The 19,859-nt window shown below is 48.6% G+C and overlaps 1 protein-coding gene across 1 annotated transcript in view; it reads right to left on the bottom strand.

Annotated features, from left to right (window-relative positions):
• The window catches only part of FAR1 (fatty acyl-CoA reductase 1), a 177,145-nt gene extending 157,524 nt beyond the window's left edge, over positions 1-19,621 (bottom strand). Inside the window, exon 1 of the mRNA XM_063944487.1 lies at positions 19,427-19,621. The gene's annotated coding sequence lies outside the window, so the exon portion shown is untranslated. The remainder of the gene's footprint in view (positions 1-19,426) is intronic.
• Positions 19,622-19,859: the final 238 nt, after the last annotated feature.

The following is a 19,859-nucleotide window of genomic DNA, read 5'->3' as shown; positions in this document are numbered from 1 at the left end:
GTCCTGTATGCCGAATCTGCGGCCCTCTAACAGATGAGCACTCTGCAACCACCACAGAAGAGACACCCTTGTCCGTGGCGATAAGGTTATCCGCTGATGCATCTGCAGATGTGATCCGGACCATTTGTCCAGCAGATCCCACTGAAAAGTTTGTGCGTGGAATCTGCCGAATGGAATCGCTTCGTAAGAAGCCACCATCTTTCCCAGGACTCTTGTGCATTGATGCACAGACACTTTCCCTGGTTTTAGGAGGTTCCTGACAAGTTCGGATAACTCCCTGGCTTTCTCCTCCGGAAGAAACACCTTTTTCTGAAACGTGTCCAGAATCATTCCCAGGAACAGCAGACGTGTCGTCGGGGTCAACTGAGATTTTGGAAAATTCAGAATCCACCCGTGTTGTTGCAGCACTAGTCGGGTTAGTGCTACTCCGTCCTCCAGCTGTTCTCTGGACCTTGCCCTTATCAGGAGATCGTCCAAGTAAGGGATAATTAATACGCCTCTTCTTCGCAGAAGAATCATCATTTCGGCCATTACCTTGGTAAAGACCCGAGGTGCCGTGGACAATCCAAACGGCAGCGTCTGAAACTGATAATGACAGTTTTGCACCACGAACCTGAGGTACCCTTGATGTGAAGGGCAAATTGGGACATGCAGGTAAGCATCCTTTATGTCCAGGGACACCATAAAGTCCCCTTCTTCCAGATTCGCTATCACTGCTCTGAGTGACTCCATCTTGAACTTGAATTTTTGTATGTACAGGTTCAAAGATTTCAGATTTAGAATAGGTCTTACCGAGCCGTCCGGCTTCGGTACCACAAATAGCGTGGAGTAATACCCCTTTCCCTGTTGTAGGAGGGGTACCTTGACTATCACCTGCTGAGAAAACAGCTTGTGAATGGCTTCCAATACCGTCGCCCTGTCTGAGGGAGACGTTGGCAAAGCAGACTTTAGGAACCTGCGAGGGGGAGACTTCTCGAATTCCAACCTGTAACCCTGAGATACTACCTGCAGGATCCAGGGGTCCACCTGTGAGCAAGCCCACTGTGCGCTGAAATTCTTGAGTCGACCCCCCACCGCTCCTGAGTCCGCTTGTAAGGCCCCAGCGTCATGCTGAGGGCTTTGCAGAACCCTGAGAGGGCTTCTGTTCCTGGGCAGGGGCTGCTTGCTGCCCTCTCTTACCCCTTCCTCTGCCCAGAGGCAGATATGACTGTCCTTTTGTCCGCTTGTTCTTATAGGACCGAAAGGACTGCGGCTGAAAAGACGGTGTCTTTTTCTGTTGGGAGGGGGTCTGAGGTAAAAAGGTGGATTTTCCGGCAGTTGCCGTGGCCACCAGATCCGATAGACCGACGCCAAATAATTCCTCCCCTTTATACGGCAATACTTCCATATGTCGTTTGGAATCCGCATCACCTGACCACTGTCGGGTCCATAAACTCCTTCTGGCAGATATGGACATCGCATTTACTCTCGATGCCAGAGTGCAAATATCTCTCTGAGCATCTCGCATATAAAGGAAAGCATCCTTTAATTGCTCTATAGTCAATAAAATACTGTCCCTATCCAGGGTATCAATATTTTCAGTCAGGGAATCCAACCAGACGACCCCAGCACTGCACATCCAGGCTGAGGCGATGGCTGGTCGCAGTATAACACCAGTATGTGTGTATATACTTTTTAGGGTAGTTTCCAGTCTCCTATCAGCTGGATCCCTGAGGGCGGCCGTATCAGGAGACGGTAACGCCACTTGTTTTGATAAGCGTGTGAGCGCCTTATCCACCCTAGGGGGTGTTTCCCAGCGCGCCCTAACCTCTGGCGGGAAAGGGTATAATGCTAATAACTTTTTTGAAATTAGCACTTTTCTATCTGGGTTAACCCACGCTTCATCACATACATCATTTAATTCCTCTGATTCAGGAAAAACTACAGGTAGTTTTTTCACCCCCCACATAATACCCCTTTTTGTGGTACTTGCAGTATCAGAGATATGCAAAGCCTCCTTCATTGCCGTGATCATAGAACGTGTGGCCCTACTTGAAAATACGTTTGTTTCATCACCGTCGACACTAGATTCAGTGTCTGGGTCTGTGTCGACCGACTGAGGTAAAGGGCGCTTTACAGCCCCTGACGGTGTCTGAGACGCCTGGGCAGGTACTAACTGGTTTGCCGGCCGTCTCATGTCGTCAACTGATTTTTGTAATGTGCTGACATTATCACGTAATTCCATAAACAAAGCCATCCATTCCGGTGTCGACTCCCTGGGGGGTGACATCACCATTATCGGCAATTGCTCTGCCTCCACACCAACATCGTCCTCATACATGTCGACACACACGTACCGACACACAGCAGACACACAGGGAATGCTCTTATCGAAGACAGGACCCCACTAGCCCTTTGGGGAGACAGAGGGAGAGTTTGCCAGCACACACCCAAGCGCTATAATATATATGGGAACAACCTTATATAAGTGTTGTTCCTTATAGCAGCTTAAATATATCAAAATATGGCCAAAAAATGCCCCCCCTCTCTGTTTTACCCTGTTTCTGTAGTGCAGTGCAGGGGAGAGTCCTGGGAGCCTTCCTCACAGCGGAGCTGAGCAGGAAAATGGCGCTGTGTGCTGAGGAGAATAAGCCCCGCCCCCTATTTCGGCGGGCTTTTCTCCCGGAGTTTTAGATATCTGGCATGGGTTAAATACATACATATAGCCTCAATGGCTATATGTGATGTATTCTTTTGCCATAAAGGTATTAAATATTGCTGCCCAGGGCGCCCCCAGCAGCGCCCTGCACCCTCCGTGACCGCTTGGTGTGAAGTGTGTGACAACAATGGCGCACAGCTGCAGTGCTGTGCGCTACCTTCATGAAGACTGAAGAGCCTTCTGCCGCCTGTTTCCGGACCTTCAATCTTCAGCATCTGTAAGGGGGGTCGGCGGCGCGGCTCCGGGACGAACCCCAGGGTGAGACCTGTGTTCCGACTCCCTCTGGAGCTAATGGTGTCCAGTAGCCTAAGAATCCAATCCATCCTGCACGCAAGTGAGTTGAAATTCTCTCCCCTAAGTCCCTCGATGCAGTGAGCCTGTTGCCAGCAGGACTCACTGAAAATAAAAAACCTAAAAACTTTTTCTAAGCAGCTCTTTAGGAGAGCCACCTAGATTGCACCCTGCTCGGACGGGCACAAAAACCTAACTGAGGCTTGGAGGAGGGTCATAGGGGGAGGAGCCAGTACACACCACCTAATCCTAAAGCTTTATTTTTGTGCCCTGTCTCCTGCGGAGCCGCTATTCCCCATGGTCCTGACGGAGTCCCCAGCATCCACTTAGGACGTTAGAGAAATGTGCAATACATCTTTCATTGCAGTAATCATGCATCGGATGGCTTTTGTAGACTGTACATTTGTCTCATCCTCATCTACACTGGAGTCAGACTCCGTGTCGACATCCGTGTCTACCATCAGAGCTAGCGGGCGTTTATGAGCCCCTGACGGCTTCTGAGTCGCCTGGGCAGGCGCGGGCCGAGACCCCGGCTTTCCCAAGGCTGCTGCGTCATCGAACCTTTTATGTAAGGAGTTGACACTGTCGGTTAAGACCTTCCACATATCCATCCAATCAGGTGTCGGCCCCGTCGGGGGCGACACCACATGTATCTGCCCTTGCTCCGCCTCCACGTAACCCTCCTTATCAAACATGTCGACACAGCCGTACCGACACACCGCACACACACAGGGAATGCTCAGACTGAGGACAGGACCCCACAAAGTCCTTTGGGGAGACAGAGAGAGAGTATGCCAGCACACACCACAGCGCTATATAACACAGGGATTTAAACTGCTAATAAGTGATTTTCCCAATAACTGCTTGTTTGTATCGATTTGCGCCTAAATTTATGTGCCCCCCCCTCTCTTTTTTACCCGTCTTGTACCTGGATACTGCAGGGGAGAGCCTGGGGAGCGTGCTTCCAGCGGAGCTGTGAAGGGAAAATAGCGCTGGTGTGCTGAGGAAGAAGGCCCCGCCCCCTCAGCGACAGGCTTCTGTTCCGCGTTTCTTGTAACTTAATGGCGGGGGTTTTTACACATATACAGTTAGCGGACTGTATTATGTGTATTTTATGCCAAAAGGTAATATAATTGCTGCCCAGGGCGCCCCCCCCAGCGCCCTGCACCCTACAGTGACCGGAGTGTGTGGTGTGCTGTGGGAGCAATGGCGCACAGCTGCAGTGCGGTGCGCAACCTTAATGAAGACAGGAGTCTTCTGCCGCCGATTTCATCGTTCTTCTTCTGTCTTCTGGCTCTGCAAGGGGGACGGCGGCGCGGCTCCGGGAACGGACGATCGAGGTCAGGCCCTGTGTTCGAACCCTCTGGAGCTAATGGTGTCCAGTAGCCTAAGAAGCACAAGCTAGCTGCAAGCAGGTAGGTTTGCTTCTCTCCCCTCAGTCCCACGTAGCAGTGAGTCTGTTGCCAGCAGATCTCACTGAAAATAAAAAACCTAACAAAAACTTTCTTTCTAGCAAGCTCAGGAGAGCCCACTAGGAGCACCCAGCTCTGGCCGGGCACAGATTCTAACTGAGGTCTGGAGGAGGGGCATAGAGGGAGGAGCCAGTGCACACCAGATAGTACCTAATCTTTCTTTTAGAGTGCCCAGTCTCCTGCGGAGCCCGTCTATTCCCCATGGTCCTTACGGAGTTCCCAGCATCCACTAGGACGTCAGAGAAATATATATATCTATATGCATACTAGGGTCTCAATCTCTGCTGATAAGGTACCTGTCCACGCTGCCACAGCGCGATAAACCCATGCCGACACAATCGCCGGTCTGAGCAGTGTACTAGAATGTGCACTGTCAAAGTCAGAAAAATGTCTCAATGCACGTTGCCATATTTGCACCGCACACTGGTCCGCGCTGCGCGTGCATGCGCTCTCCCGTGGATTCGCATACCCGCAATAACGTGCACTCGCAGGCGCGGTATGCGTATTTACGGTAGAGTTTATGTAGTCGTAGCGTGCGACTCATTCGTTACAAATGTTCACAATTAATGTAGTTTATAGATCATGGTCCCTTTGATAGATTCTGAAAGTTTGGTTAAAATACAATGTCCCAGAGCTGAGGAATCCCTCTTTATATCGTACAAAGGGTCTAACAGGAATCATACAGCAGTGTTTGGTACCCATCGGAAGAGTATTTAATTAGCAATATTCCGGTGTTGGTTTGGAGCGTATTAATCGCTCGTGCGAATAGTTATGGACATAAGAAGTTTATGTCCATTTCTATTAATTACACATACTCAGGTATGCGGCGGGAAACCCAGTTTCCCACCCACCTGAGCTGTTGGAAATCGTCACAGCCCACCTGTATGAATCACCCTATGACCTTTTGTTATGATACAGGGCCGAATTCCTTCGGCCAATGGACAATGGGATTGTAGGACCAGGAGATTGCATTGTGTGTGGGGCATAAATAGGCAGACCGACCACATCCAGCTCTCACTCTCTCATCAACGGTTATCTGCTGATAGCCGGGAGCTGGATATCGAGGCGCAGGCGATCATACCCTTTGTGCGTAAGTTTCTCTCCGTAATCATTGTCTTTCTGTGAGCCAATTTCTCTCATCTCATCTCTCTCTCTCTGTTCTGTTCTCTCATATCTCCCCTAGACTAGGCTAGTATTGTATTGTATTAGATAGTATTGTATTGTATTTCTTTTAGGTCAGAGTAGTATTGTCCTTTTGTATTTATTGTTTAGTTCTGTGGTTAGGAAGTCTCTGTTATATTGTAGTGTATCATTTGTACTGTTATCCCCTTTTACAAGTATATTAGATATAATACAGTTAATAGGCCTTGGAACCTAAACCAGTATCTGTGTATTTTCTATAGTGTTAAGTGTTCACTTGAGCGTCGGTGACGCTCAAGCAGCTTTGTAGTTAGTCAGGTTACACAAGGTTGCACTTACACCCTGTACTCACATTAAGGTATTCAGTGTATTTCATTGGTATAAGGTTTTAACATAAAGGTATAGTGTTGTAAGCGTCTGCATCGCTGGTGACCTCCTCGTGGTCTCGAGCGTATGCTACGCTACAGCGAATCATTCCCCTAGACATAACCAATAACGTGTCCTGTGATCGCTGGGCCGTGAGCGAACGTGACGCTTGAGCGTCTCGCCTACGGCTGAGCGATCGTTACGCAACTAGCGTACCATTACGGTACTTCTTAAGTAAACAGCGTACAGTGTTCTTAGCTTCATAAAGGGTTGTTATAAGGCAAAGGAATTTAGCATTGTCAGCACGCTATCTGCAGGATCCCTGAGAATAGCTAGTGCTACCTTCTGTGCAAACGTGACACCCTAGGGGAAGATTCCCATCACATCCTGGCCCTAGTGGGGAAAGGATACTGCCTGAGAATTTTTTGTGGGAAGCTGCAGTCTCTTGTCTGGAGATTCCCGCTCTTTTTCCTCATGAGAGGAGGGAAATTTACCTCAGCTTTCTTCCCCTTAACATGTGTACCCTTGTGTCAGGGACAAATGAGTCATCAGTGATATGCAAATCATCTTTTATTACAATAATCATATATTGAATACCTTTCAGCCATTTTGGCTGTAACTTTGCATTATCGTAGTCGACACTGGAGTCAAGCTCCGTGTCGATATCAGTGTTTATTATTTTGGATAGTGAGCATAGTGAGACTCTGAAGGTCTCTGTGACATAGGGACAGACATGGGTAGATTTCCTGTCTGTTCTCTAATCTTTTGTGCAATAAATTCACCTCAGCACTTACACATATCCAAACAGGTGTCGGCGTTGTCGACGGAGACACCCTCTCACACACATATTTGCTCTATCTCCTCCTCAGGGGAGCCTTTTACCTCAGACATGTCGACACACACGTACCGACACACCACACACACAGGGGATGCTCTATTTGAAGACAGTTCCCCCACAAGGCCCTTTGGAGAGACAGAGAGAGAGTATGCCAGCACACACCCCAGCGCTATATGACCCAGGCATCACACAGTAACTTAGTGTTAACCCAGTAGCTGCTGTATATATTGTTTTTACGCCAAATTTATGTGCCCCCCCCCTCTCTTTTTCACCCTCTATATCGTGTATCAGCAGGGGAGAGCCTGGGGAGCTTCCTCTCAGCGGAGCTGTGGAGAGAAAATGGCGCTGGTGAGTGCTGAGGAAGAAGGCCCCGCCCCCTCAGCGACGGGCTTCTCCCGCGATTTTGTGTAAAATTAATGGCGGGGGCTCATGCATATAACCGTGTCCAACTGTATATATGCTGCTTTTTGCCAGGAGGTAATCAATTGCTGCCCAGGGCACCCCCCCCCCCCCCGGCGCCCTGCACCCTACAGTGACCGGAGTGTGTGGGTTAGTGTGGGCGCAATGGCGCACAGCTGCAGTGCTGTGCGCTACCTCATATGAGATCATTTTAACGTCTTCTTGCTTCAACCCGCCGGCTTCTGTCTTCTGGCTCTGCGAGGGGGATGGCGGCGCGGCTCCGGGAACGGACGACCAAGGTTAGGTTCCTGTGTTCGATCCCTCTGGAACTAATGGTGTCCAGTAGCCTAAGAAGCGCAACCTAGCCGCAGTTAGTAGGTTTGCTTCTCTCCCCTCAGTCCCACGTAGCAGAGAGTCTATTGCCAGCAGAAACTCTCTGAAAATAAAAAACCTAACTAAAATACTTTCTGATTAGCAAGCTCAGGAGAGCTCACTAAAATGCACCCAGCTCTGTCCGGGCACAGATTCTAACTGAGGTCTAGAGGAGGGGCATAGAGGGAGGAGCCAGTGCACACCAGTAGTACTAAATCTTTCTTAGAGTGCCCAGTCTCCTGCGGAGCCCGTCTATTCTCCATGGTTCTTACGGAGTCCCCAGCATCCACTAGGACGTTAGCGAAATGTATTTTATCTATGAACATATATATTTATAAAGAGCAATCATATTCCGTTGCTCTGTAAAACTGGGAGCAAATATTTATGAAATCTGTTTTCAATAGTGAAAAATATAAAAATAAATACACAGAACAGTCCAATACTAAACTAAAGGTCCATACACACAACGATAAAATGAGCGCCGTTGCTAATTTTCCCCCTCCCTGAGCGACGTCGCTCATCTTATCGTCAAGTGTGTATGCCGTCAGCGACGACCAATGCGCAGCCACACGGGTCGGCAACGATCGTCGCTGTCGGTAGGGCATGCATGCAGGATCCGGTCTGTCGTCCACGACCTGCATGCAGGGCTGGCGGAGGCGTGACATCACTGAGCGATATGAGTGGTCATATCGCTCAGTGTGTACAGTCGGCCGCCCCGGTAGGGGGAAACATTAGACGATGTCACTCACAGAGCGACATCGTCTAATGTGTATGGGCCTTAAAGAGCATAAAAGGGTATAAGAAGCCACCCAGGAGCTGAGTGAACCTACAGTATACAAAGCACAGTGTGGCAGCTTCAAGTGTTTGTGGAAAAGTCCTGTAACGCGAAACGCACCAAATATAAGCAGGCTTTTAAAATACAGGTACAACATCGATCAATTATCCGGCACCTGATGGTTCGCCACCTCTTCATACGCACACATTAGGCACCGGAGGAATTAGGCTGCGTGAGAGCTCAGCTGAGGGAGGTTTAGGAGCTGCGGGGGAGGGGGAGAGGAGGGGAGAGTTAGGCTGCAGGAAGGTTAACTTAAGGACCATACACACTGGCCTATTTTGAGCTCAAAGTAGCTCAATTTCGGCATTTTGAGCTACTTTGAGCTCACTCGGCCAGTCTGTATGGGCGAGCGATGAGCCCTGATGCGTGCTCCCGTTTCATCGCTGGCCGCCGCCATCCGTCAGGCTGTTTTACCAGCAGAGTTGAACCACTTTCCTACTGTGGAAAGTAGTTCAACCCCCGTGAACATCACTGGGCACAGGGAAAATCACTCAGTGTGTATGCACTGAGTTATTTTCCTTCCAGTGATGTTCACATCATCGCCCAGCAGTGTGTATGCACCTTTTTTTGTGCAATAGATACATCAGAGACAGCCTTCCCTGTAAGCACAACTCAGGATCGCACAGAGCATTAGCTACACGCCCATGACACTCCCACAAATCTGCGCAGTTCTGTGCAATTGCATTGTTGCCGCCCTATTCCTGCCTCTAAAACACCCAATTTCATGGAAAGACAGCCAGCAAAATCTGCGCATGTATTGTATGCTAAAGCTGGACGTTTGCGTCTCTGCACAGAGAGCCATCCATTCAGAATCAGCCTGTGTCTTTATTTACAAGTACTCAGTCCAGGTCTATAAAGCCCAACGCTCCACTGAGTGGATTGAACTTTGCCCTTGTAAAATGCATGCTATTTATAGCTTCCTTATGACTTGAATTTACTGAAATTCAAGTCAAATGTTACCACGTTGTGATCTCTTGCAATTTATAATCTATGTATATGCCCAGTGTGTATGGACCTTTAGGCTGTGTGAGGGTGTCAGGCTGAGGGAGGTTTAGGATTAGGCAGTAGGGTGCCACAGTATGTAACACAGATAATCCACTGATCGCAAGCACATGCTATAGTGCGGATTTGACCCAGTACTGAGGACTAACTTTTACAGAATGGGTGGGTCACCGGGGACACGTTCCGCTGTTGCCAATCCCTGGCTCCTGATTAAGTGATTGAGGTATCCTGGCCTGGCTACATGCTATTAAAAGCAGAGGTGGAGCCAGGCCTAGACGTCTTTGGCACCTTTCCTGGATAATTTAACGGCTGCACCAACAGCAGCAGAGTAGGACCTCAATTTTATGAAAGGGAGGGGACCCAAAAACTTTTTTGCTCAGTGTAGGCACTGTGATACGGCAGAATGGATAATCGGGCACAGTGCTGGAACCAAGGGTGCAGGATTATCAGTGGTGCACTTGTATATTAATGTCACCTAAACATTATACACTGGTTTAAATCACTTCTACAGATTACAACTTTAGCGGACAGCATTTTTGCTTAGTATTATTTTACATTGATCCAAGGACGACACTTGGGATCTGCGACAGTCCCATATCTGAAAACATCCTGTATTTCCCGAGTGCAGATAGCTGTCCTGAGCACAGTAGATGCATTCTTTTATATTCTGTGTAAACATAAATATAATTACACTTCAGGTTTTACAGCTTGTTAGTGTTTTTATTGACGTGGTTTAGGCAAAGGAAAGCGGCAAAGTCTTAAGGTTGCTTTTGGTGTGTTTATTTTTATTTTTTTGGGGGGGAGGGGGGGTTATGCGGATACAGGTTTTCGCAATCCAAAAGTGGCTTAGACTAGTTACTGACACATGATAATTATTTTAAAAAACTCGGTTTATGCCCATATAAACAGGTGGAATATCCTCTAGTCAGCTCCATAACAGGGCAGAAGTGTGCTCCTTAGGCTGTAGGTGGCTCTGCTGTAGCTCTACTGGCTGCAGGTGCCGCCCCAAAGGCCTTGCACGATGGCACCACTTCCACAGCCCTAGTTACGGTCGTGGCTGTAGTGGTTATCTTTTGTCCGGTCATACGGGATTTAAAAAAGAAAAAGTTAGTGGTCTTATGTATGATAACCCTCAATTGTGAGCTGGGTGAGGGTGCCATCGGTCGCACCGAGAATTGGCCATTATACTTGAGATTCATATTTTAGCCTGTTTGATCACATGTACACTTTGAATCTACAAGGTATGGCCAAACGGGTCCTGCACATGCACAATGGGGTCGATTCAATTCGGCAATTTAAGAATAGCGCCGGGAATTAGCTCCCGACGCTATTCAATTCAGCTGCTAGTGACCCGCAATTGTCGGGAATTCTTCTCTCATCCCCGGGGAATGAAAGAAGAAACCCGACAAAAGTGCTGCCTCGCGGCCGGCACGAGGCTGATTCTGTCAGGAATCAGCCTCGCGCCGGGGAGTTAAGTCGGACAATGCCCGTTCTCCCGACAATGCAACCTGTTTAGTCGGCGAGAACGGGCCATCGCCGACTTAACTGGAGCTGAAATGAATAGCGTCGGGAGCTAATTCCCGGCGCTATTCATAAGTTGCCGAATTGAATCGACCCCAATGTGCCGAAAAATCTGTACTTTACGGCAATGGTCTCAGGTGCAACCGCACCTAAATGGTGCAAGAAAAAAAATGTAAATCGATTCTCAGCTGACCAGTCCGATTATTGCTTAGTGCAGTTTACCAAACTCCGTTATTACAGTCCAGGTTTTAAGGATATCCATGCTTGACCACAGGCAACTTAATTACTACCTCAGTCAATTTAATTTAACCATCTGGACTCAGTGGCTTAGTGTGCACACAGCACCCGGGCGCCAACGGTTGTCAGAACTGTCCCCGACACCTGGACTGCTGCACTAAGTTCATTGGTCCCGATGAACAGGTATAATGTGCACACAGATCGTCCAGCATAGGGTCACCTCAATGATCTTCAGGAACAATAATGGAGTAGTATATGTACACAGGAAATTGTATGTTCTTATGTTAATTTCAGCTCTCACAAAAAAATAAATTAATTAGTGTATCGCTTCTCTAATCGGTCAGGACTGTACCTAGCGTTCGGAGCATATTTCCTGCTCAACCCATGCTCGCTCACCAACGTATTTTACATTTCATAATGATTTAGCTGCATAACAAATTGCCCAACCAGATCATGTCATAGATTACATAGACCCAGGATGTCTAAGTGTGGCCGGAGAGGCCTCAGCCACGTGGAAAATGGCCGCCGCGGCACTGAAGGGGTTAACCCCTAGTGCCCGACGCCATGTTGCGGACAATAGGCGCTTGGTGTCACTGTTAAACGTACTTACGGCGCTGGGCGCGGACTGTTTAAAAGTTTGTTTAATGATGTGTTTTAACATGTCATATGTAGTGCTCTGTGCACAATTGTAGGATTGCATGTTTAACTGTATTTATTTTATATTCAAGATGTGGTCATCTGTATATTTAAAGAGGAAAATGCACTTACTCTTATAGATGTCTGAATAATCATCTCTTATCCTCTGGAAATAGGAAGTGGCATGCTAATGGCCCTGTCCTAGCAGAGAGGTGTGAAGGACAATACCTTTTGATGTGTAAGTTCCTTAGAGAGAGATGCTAATCACTGGGTCTATGGGCTTGGAACTTGTTTCATGTACCTGATTTGGTTGATGTGCGAGCCCTGGGGGGCCGATGCAGGAAGGAAGACTGTTTGTTTGTATTGTAGCCTTCCTGTTGTAATCTCAAACACTGGGTTTGCCTGGAGATGTGAATGAGAAAGAAACATTTGTATTTTGAAGCTATGTGATAAATTTATCAATAGTGAATGTTAATCTGATACCAAACGTCTGTGTCACAGGAAGGAGGATATTGTTTTATTGCACTTATATCCTTGTAAAATGTGATTTATTGGTATTTTGTAAAATAACCTGATTGGTTGGAGAAGACAGGGAGGGCTTACCCCCCTGTGATACTGTGTGGAAAATTGACATAAAAAGGAGACCTGCGTGCCTCCAGATTTGTAGTTGTACCATCTTTATTCTGCTGAAACATCTGATTGTATGCTGTTGCCCCTAGCAATAGGGAGGAGCCTTTTTAAAGGTTATTATCATTGAGCAAATAAACATCATAGCCTCAAGAAGATTGCTTCATCTTGTGACCTACAGGGTTAGGCCAAACCTAGCCCCGTCCTCCGGCTGCCCAGGGAAGCACCTAAACGTCTCCAAGCTCCGCCTTCCGCCAGCTACCGGTAGAGGCCTAGCAAGTGGCTAGTGGGGATTCGTCAACACCACACAGGTGTGGTAAGGCAGTGCGTCGGCACATACAAAGCAGAACCGTGGTTCCAAACGCCACGGCAGGTTAGGAGTTTGGTGGTGGCAGCATAAACCCGCCCACAGCGCAGTGGGTGGAGTCAGTAACAGGCGGTTACTGACGGTAAGCGGGAATCCCCTATGTGGTCAGGCCTCGTGTGACTTGACCTTCCATTCTATGCGCAGCCGACGGGACGCGAAAGCGGCGAGTGCTTTCGTACGGAACCGTCCTGTCACACTAAGAATAAAACATTTTTCTGATTCTCTGTAGTCCATGCCAACACCTTAATCACATACTCTGTATGAACCAGTTCACAAAGTGTGTTAGCAGGGTGTATCCCATATTTGTTTTTCCAGTAGATCCGCACACCTCCTTCGTTCAATTCACCCTGCAGCCAATGTAGAAATGAAAGCGTGCAGTTCACACACCTCTTTAAAAAGAAACCCAAAAGGAAAGTTTGTTGCACATTAGAAATGTAGGTCTGTATTGCCCTCGGCATTTGTTTCTGACACCTACACAGTTCAAATGCTCCGAATATACAATTTACCTCTTTTCCGCTGCAAAACTACATAACACAGCACTTTTTCAGGTGTCTGTGGCTGAGGAACCGAGAATTAAGTGTAGGATGAAGCAATGCAAGCAAGTGTACGCAGCATGTCAAATCACAATGCCAAGTAGATCAATGTGATGTGATCATCATTACATGGTGTTTAATAAATATTTGTGTAGCCTTAAACTGACTCTATATATTATTGGAATAAAAGTTCCTGTGCAGAAAAGCTCCAATCATTATCGATTGGGCTTTTCCTACTCTCCAGAGCTTATGCAGCAAGACCCAGGCCAGCCATGTTACCACTAATTAATGGATAGTGCTATCTGGAATTCCAGGTCTGCTGCAGAAGCATGGCGTAAACAGAATAGAGCAAACTCTGCTGCAGTTTAAGGCTCTTGCAGTCCTGCTCACATCTCAAAATGGGACATAAAAGCTCTTAAATCTGGTCGCAGGTAATAGAAGGTGAGCAGTCCTCGCTGTTACCTATTAATGCACCCTTCCAGATCACAAGAGATATACTATCACACAAGCATCACTTACTACACAGTGTATGAATGGGCAGAGAGGAATGAAACCGCATTGGTTGCCTTGCAGTGCTGCCCCTTCATGCACGTTTACTAAAATGCAATGGGGAGGTCCCAGGATCTATACTGAAGTGTACCCAGTAACACATACCTGTAGGCTACGGTTTTGTGGGCTCAACAAACATTTGTCAATGAAATCATTCGGCTAGCAACTAGTGAAGTTCAGAGAGAATGAGTAGGCTGCAAACTCATGAATATTACTTCAGATTACAACATAGCACCTTGTACAGGGAGAAATGCAGACGTACCGTTCCATAGGGACAGGCGCAATTAAAGCCCCATACACACTAGACGAGAAAGTGAAGGATCTCGCTCAGAAAGGCCGATCTGAGCGAGATCTTTCACAATCTTGTCCGGTGTGTACACGCGCATCGTTAACGACCCCTTCCCTCGTCCGAACATGTACAGACAAGGGAGGTCCTCGTTAACGACAGACATGCTGCAGATGGAGCACTGGCGTCATTCCACCCGCCGTCGCTGCCTTCCCCCGCCGGCATCGGCAAGTGTGTATGCACTTGCCAATGCCGGCACCCCACCGAACCCCCGCCACTGCCAATATTGGCAGCGGCGGGGATTGGCTAGTGTGTACTGGCCTCTAGGTGAGGGGGAGTTTGTCTGCAGCTGGACAGTCGGCCACATTACAAAAAACTAAATAATAAAGACAATACAATTCTGTCCTACCATCAGGTAACAAGGATTTATTCAAAGGTCTATCCTAAATACAGCAAAAACTGATGCAAACTAAGACTACCTGGAACAAGAATTAAACTTTTTTTTTTTTTAATACTGTTTTTATTATTATTATTATTTATTATTATTACGTTTTTTTATATAGTGCACACATATTCCGCAGCGCTTTACAGAGAATATTTGGCCATTCACATCAGTCCCTGCCCCAGTGGAGTTTACAATCTTTGGGGGTAATGTATTAAAAACGTCCTAACGGACGTTATGTGTCCAGGGGCGTATCACCACATTATTGTGGTGATACGCCCGCAGCCGCCGCCACAATGTATGATTAAGGCCCCCGCCGATGTGTGAGTGCGTTATCCTACCTGTCCTGCGATAGGGCACTTTCCACATCGGCTGGGCTGGTCTCGCTCCCGGTGTCTATCTGCGCATGCGCGCCCTTTTCCCCTTCTCCCTGCTCGCGCTGGCGGCTTGAGGCGCATGCGCAAATAGGCTGGATGCTCGCCGGCGCCGGATGTGTGAGGAAGGGCTGCCTCAGGGAGCAATAGGCGCGGGCGGGACTCTGGCGAGTGGGGCGCTGGTAGCGGGAGTAATAACTTTACAACTGACATTAATATACACATACACACAGAAGCAAAAATGTAGGTATAATAACACACACAAATATAATGGTGTGTCAGAGGCAATTACAAGTACCTGACAGCAGACACTTAAGTACAGTAACTTGTGGACGAACACTGCTGTGAGGGGAATATTGTTTTTGTCCACGAACAATAACGTTTTCGGGGGGGGAAATTCAAGAACACAAAAAAAACAAAAAACAAGCAAGCTTTAACCTCACATCGCCTGCCCGGGGGAGGCGTTCCGGACCGGCGGCTTCAGGAGACGAAAAGGGACAGCAGAGGCAATCATACATTGCCTCTGCTCTTCATCTCCCGTTCACTACAGCGGGGTAGCGGTAAGTGGCGGGGGCGCGCAGCGGACAGGCAATATGGCGTTAACACGGCGTTCATACATATGGATGCAGCGCAAAGTGCTGCCTTAAGGTGCGCTGTGGTCAGCAGGAACCACAGCGCACTTTCACACATCTGGCCCTTTATTCCCTATAACATGTACAAACATAAATGCTAGGGTTAATTTTGATGGGCGCCAATTAACCTACCAGTATATTTTGGGATTGTGGGAGGAAACTAGAGTACCTGGAGGAAACCCATGCAAGTACGGGGAAAACATACAAACTCCACACAGTTAGGGCCATGGTGGGAATCAAACCCATGACTTCAGTGCTGTGAGGCAGTAATGCAAAACCATTACACCATCCATACTGTTTTTAAAGACCTAAATCAAAAAGTGTTCATTTGTGGTGACGATATTTAAAAACCACAACAAACTCACAGCAAGATAACCATTTCCCAAACGTTAGAAACAACCATTTAAGTTTTTATGCCAAAAAACAGAAACTCTATTAAAACAAACCCCAAGGATAAACAAAATATTTCAGCTAAAACTGCTCTGAACCCATTTTTTCCAGTCCAGGACAAGCCAGACACTTTCCAGTCCAGGACAAGCCAGACACTTTCCAGTCCAGGACAAGCCAGACACTTTCCAGTCCATCACACAATAATTTACTCACTTATGGTATGGACATGTGATGTGCTGCAAAAACACAGATCCAAGCATGACGACAATAACACATATTGCAAAGACTGAAAGGATGTAATGACACACAAGGAAGTCAACTAGACTAAAAAGCGCAATAAGGGAAGCTTGCAAAATTGTAAGAAAGAGCACTGGGTAAATCAATAAGGACCAAGGACATTTTGAGGTATAACTGCCTAGTGTGAAATAAGCAAATGAGCCATTTGTACTGTGGAAGACTGATAGAAAAAAGCCATGGTGAAAGATAAGAAAGGCAGATTGGAATGTCAATGGAATCTGGACAAGCAAGAAAAGGGGGTGGGAAGTCAAAAACACTATTTTCAGAGACTTGGGTGGGAGGGACATGCTGCAGCATAATTTGACAATGTAGCATTTTGACCTACCACAAAAATGAAAATACTGTACATGAACAACTAAAAAAAGCGCTATAAAATGACTAGAAGTGACAGGAGGGAGAAGTAATGAAGACAGCATAGGATATGGTCAGGTTGGAAAAAAAATACATACACAGTGTTAATAAGAACACAATCTCAGCCAGATTAGAAAGTGAGATTAATGAGAGGGAGCAGTTACAGAGTAAAAGTCAGATAAAAGTAAATGAACGAGAATAACTGTTAAAATGGTGTAAAGGGCAAGAGGAAGGAAGTGAGAAGTGATCAGTCAGTAGGTGCATGTGGGATGGTTGATGGGGTACAGGTTGGGGTGATGGTAGAAAGGGAGGGTAGTTGAGGCAGTTTGTAATAAAAGTAGGGTGCAAGAGGAGACAGAATGAGAGAAGGCAGGGTTAGTAGAGGTACAAAGGAGCCATGGGAGAGTGAGTGGAGAGGTATAAAGCAGCAATTGGAGATTAATGGGGCAAAAAGAATGATGGAGGTGAGTGGGGACATAGGGGGGGAGGGGGTGGCAGGATGAGCAATGAGGGAAAGGCAACAGGCGGAGGTGGGATGACTCAAGGTAAAGTACACATAATGTGAGAATGAATAATGGGTGACTAGGTACCCGAGAGGTGGCCTAATGAATGATGAGAGTAGTGATCATTCTGGCACCCTGCACCTGTCACAACCCGTGCAGTTGCTCTTTTCTGCCTGGGGTGTCACTCTCTGCTCTGGTGCTACTAGCACACTCTGGTCTGTATCTCAGCACTGAAATACAGACCAGTGTGCTTGAAGCACCAGAGCAGACAGCGACACCCCAGGTAGGAAAGAGGACATGCATGGGTTGTGATTGGTGCAGGGGGCTAGAATGAACATTAGAGCAAAGAATGAATGAGAGCAGAGCAGAGAGCGGTGGGGCAGAATGAATGAAGGCAGAGCAAGGAGCGGTGGGGCAGAATGAATGAAGGCAGAGCAAGGAGCGGTGGGGCAGAATGAATGAAGGCAGAGCAAGGAGCGGTGGGGCAGAATGAATGAAGGCAGAGCAAGGAGCGGTGGGGCAGAATGAATGAAGGCAGAGCATGGAGCGGTGGGGCAGAATGAATGAGGGCAGAGCATGGAGCGGTGGGGCAGAATGAATGAGGGCAGAGCAGGGAGCGGTGGGGCAGAATGAATGAGGGCAGAGCAGGGAGCGGTGGGGCAGAATGAATGAGGGCAGAGCAGGGAGCAGTGGGGCAGAATGAATGAGGGCAGAGCAGGGAGCTTGTGGGGCAGAATGAATGAGGGCAGAGCAGGGAGCTTGTGGGGCAGAATGAATGAGGGCAGAGCAGGGAGCGGTGGGGCAGAATGAATGAGGGCAGAGCAGGGAGCTTGTGGGGCAGAATGAATGAGGGCAGAGCAGGGAGCGGTGGGGCAGAATGAATGAGAGCAGAGTAGGAAGTGGGGGGAATAGAATTAATTAAGGAAGAGTAGGGAGTTGAGAGAGCAGAATAAATGAAGGAAGAGTATGGAGCAGAGAGGGCAGAGTAGGTAGTGGGGATAGCAGAATGACTGTAGGGCGCAGGGGCAACAGAATAAAAAAGAGGGGAGAGTTGTAGAAGAAAAATGAGGGGGGAGCAAGGGTGTAGAATGAATGAGGGCAGAATATGTAATGGTGAAGCAGAGTAAGGAGAATGAAAGAGGACAGCGTAGGGCCGGTGGGGAAAGAATAAATGAGAGGGCAGCAGAATGCGTGGATAATAAAAGAGTGGTGGGGCAGAATGAATAATACTGCATTCAGATCGCAAATGCCGGATCCTACCCGGTAAGACAAACGTGTACTTACCGGGTGGGATCCGGCATTTGCGCTCCTCTGCTGGCTTTCCGACCCGGCAATATACCGGGTCGGTTGCCATAGCAGCGGAGGGAGCAGCAGCAGCAGGGGCGGGGGTGGAGGCAGCACCGGGAGATGAGCTCATCTCCTGCGCCGCCTCTGCCTATGCTGTGAATGGGAGCCGATTCGCATCGGAACGGCTCCCATTCACACTGCGCCTGACCCGGTAATCAACCAGGTAAGAACCCTTCTTTTTTACTGGGTTGAATTACCGGGTCAGGTGACCCGCTAATTCACAATTGGACCTTTCACATCGCACACGGACCCGTTTCGACACGGCAATATGCCGTGTCGGTACCGGGTTTTCAGTGCGATGTGAAAGTGGTATAAGGGGGCAGCAGAATGAGAGGAGAGAAAGGGTGTGGGTGCAGAATGAATGCAGGAGGCAGAGGAAGTGGAGATGCAGAACAAGAGGGGAGAATAAGGGGTGGTAGGGCAGAATGAATGAGGGGGCAGCAGAATGAGAGGGGAGAACAGGGGGTTGTAGGGCAGAATGAATGAGGGGGCAACAAAATGAAGGGGAAGAGTAGGGAGTGGTGGGGCAGAATGAATGAGGGTCAGCAGAATGGGAGAGTAGGGAGAGGGGGCAGCAGAATGAGAAAAGAGAAAAGGGAGGGGGAAGCAGAATGAATGAGGGGATAATATGGAGTAGAGATGCAGAATGAGAGAGTAGAGAATAGGGGGTGGTGGGGCAGAAAGAATGAGGAGCGAGATTAGGAAGTGGGGGTAACAGAATGAGATGAGTGAGTAGGGAGTGGTGGGGCAGAATGAGTGAGAGTATGGAGGTGACGGAATGATAGATGGGGTGCGGAGGCCCGGTGACCGGTACTAATGATGGGAAGGTGACCGGCAGGATGGAGGTGGATGACGGCAGGGCGGGGGGCGACATGCCGGCTCTGGCCCGTCACACCCTACATACACTCTGCTCTCACGTACCTCAGCTCCGGCTGCAGCAGCTCCCGCTCTCAGTCCTCCCTCCGCTGACAGCAGACACTCAGGCCGCGCTCCCCTCCCTCAGCCAGCGGCAGACCCACACCACGCCCGCTCATTGGCCGCCGTCCGACCGCGTCACGGAACAGGCAATAACCCCGCCCTGTGATTGGCCGAGGCTCTGGCAGGGAAGGAAGGGGTCCGTCATCGGGGACCGGGCGGGAGCCCCAGCAGAGGGGGATGATGGGTAGGGGGCTGGCGATCCGGCGAGGGGGTCCCGGCCGCGTGTGCGGGTTACAGTGGGGAACTATAACGTAGTGGAAGACTAAAGGATTCTGGGAGTCAGGTTACCATAGAAACGGTAACGGGCATCGGGTCCTGCTGCGGGCGCTGTGCCCTGTGTGTGAGGGGAACCGAACCCAGGCTGGCCGTCGCCGGC

The sequence above is a fragment of the Pseudophryne corroboree genome, chromosome 11, assembly GCF_028390025.1.
Source record: "Pseudophryne corroboree isolate aPseCor3 chromosome 11, aPseCor3.hap2, whole genome shotgun sequence".
NCBI classification, from domain to species: Eukaryota; Metazoa; Chordata; class Amphibia; order Anura; family Myobatrachidae; genus Pseudophryne; species Pseudophryne corroboree.
Note: the sequence above shows the minus strand (reverse complement) of the source record. Positions and strands in the feature narration are given on the sequence as shown.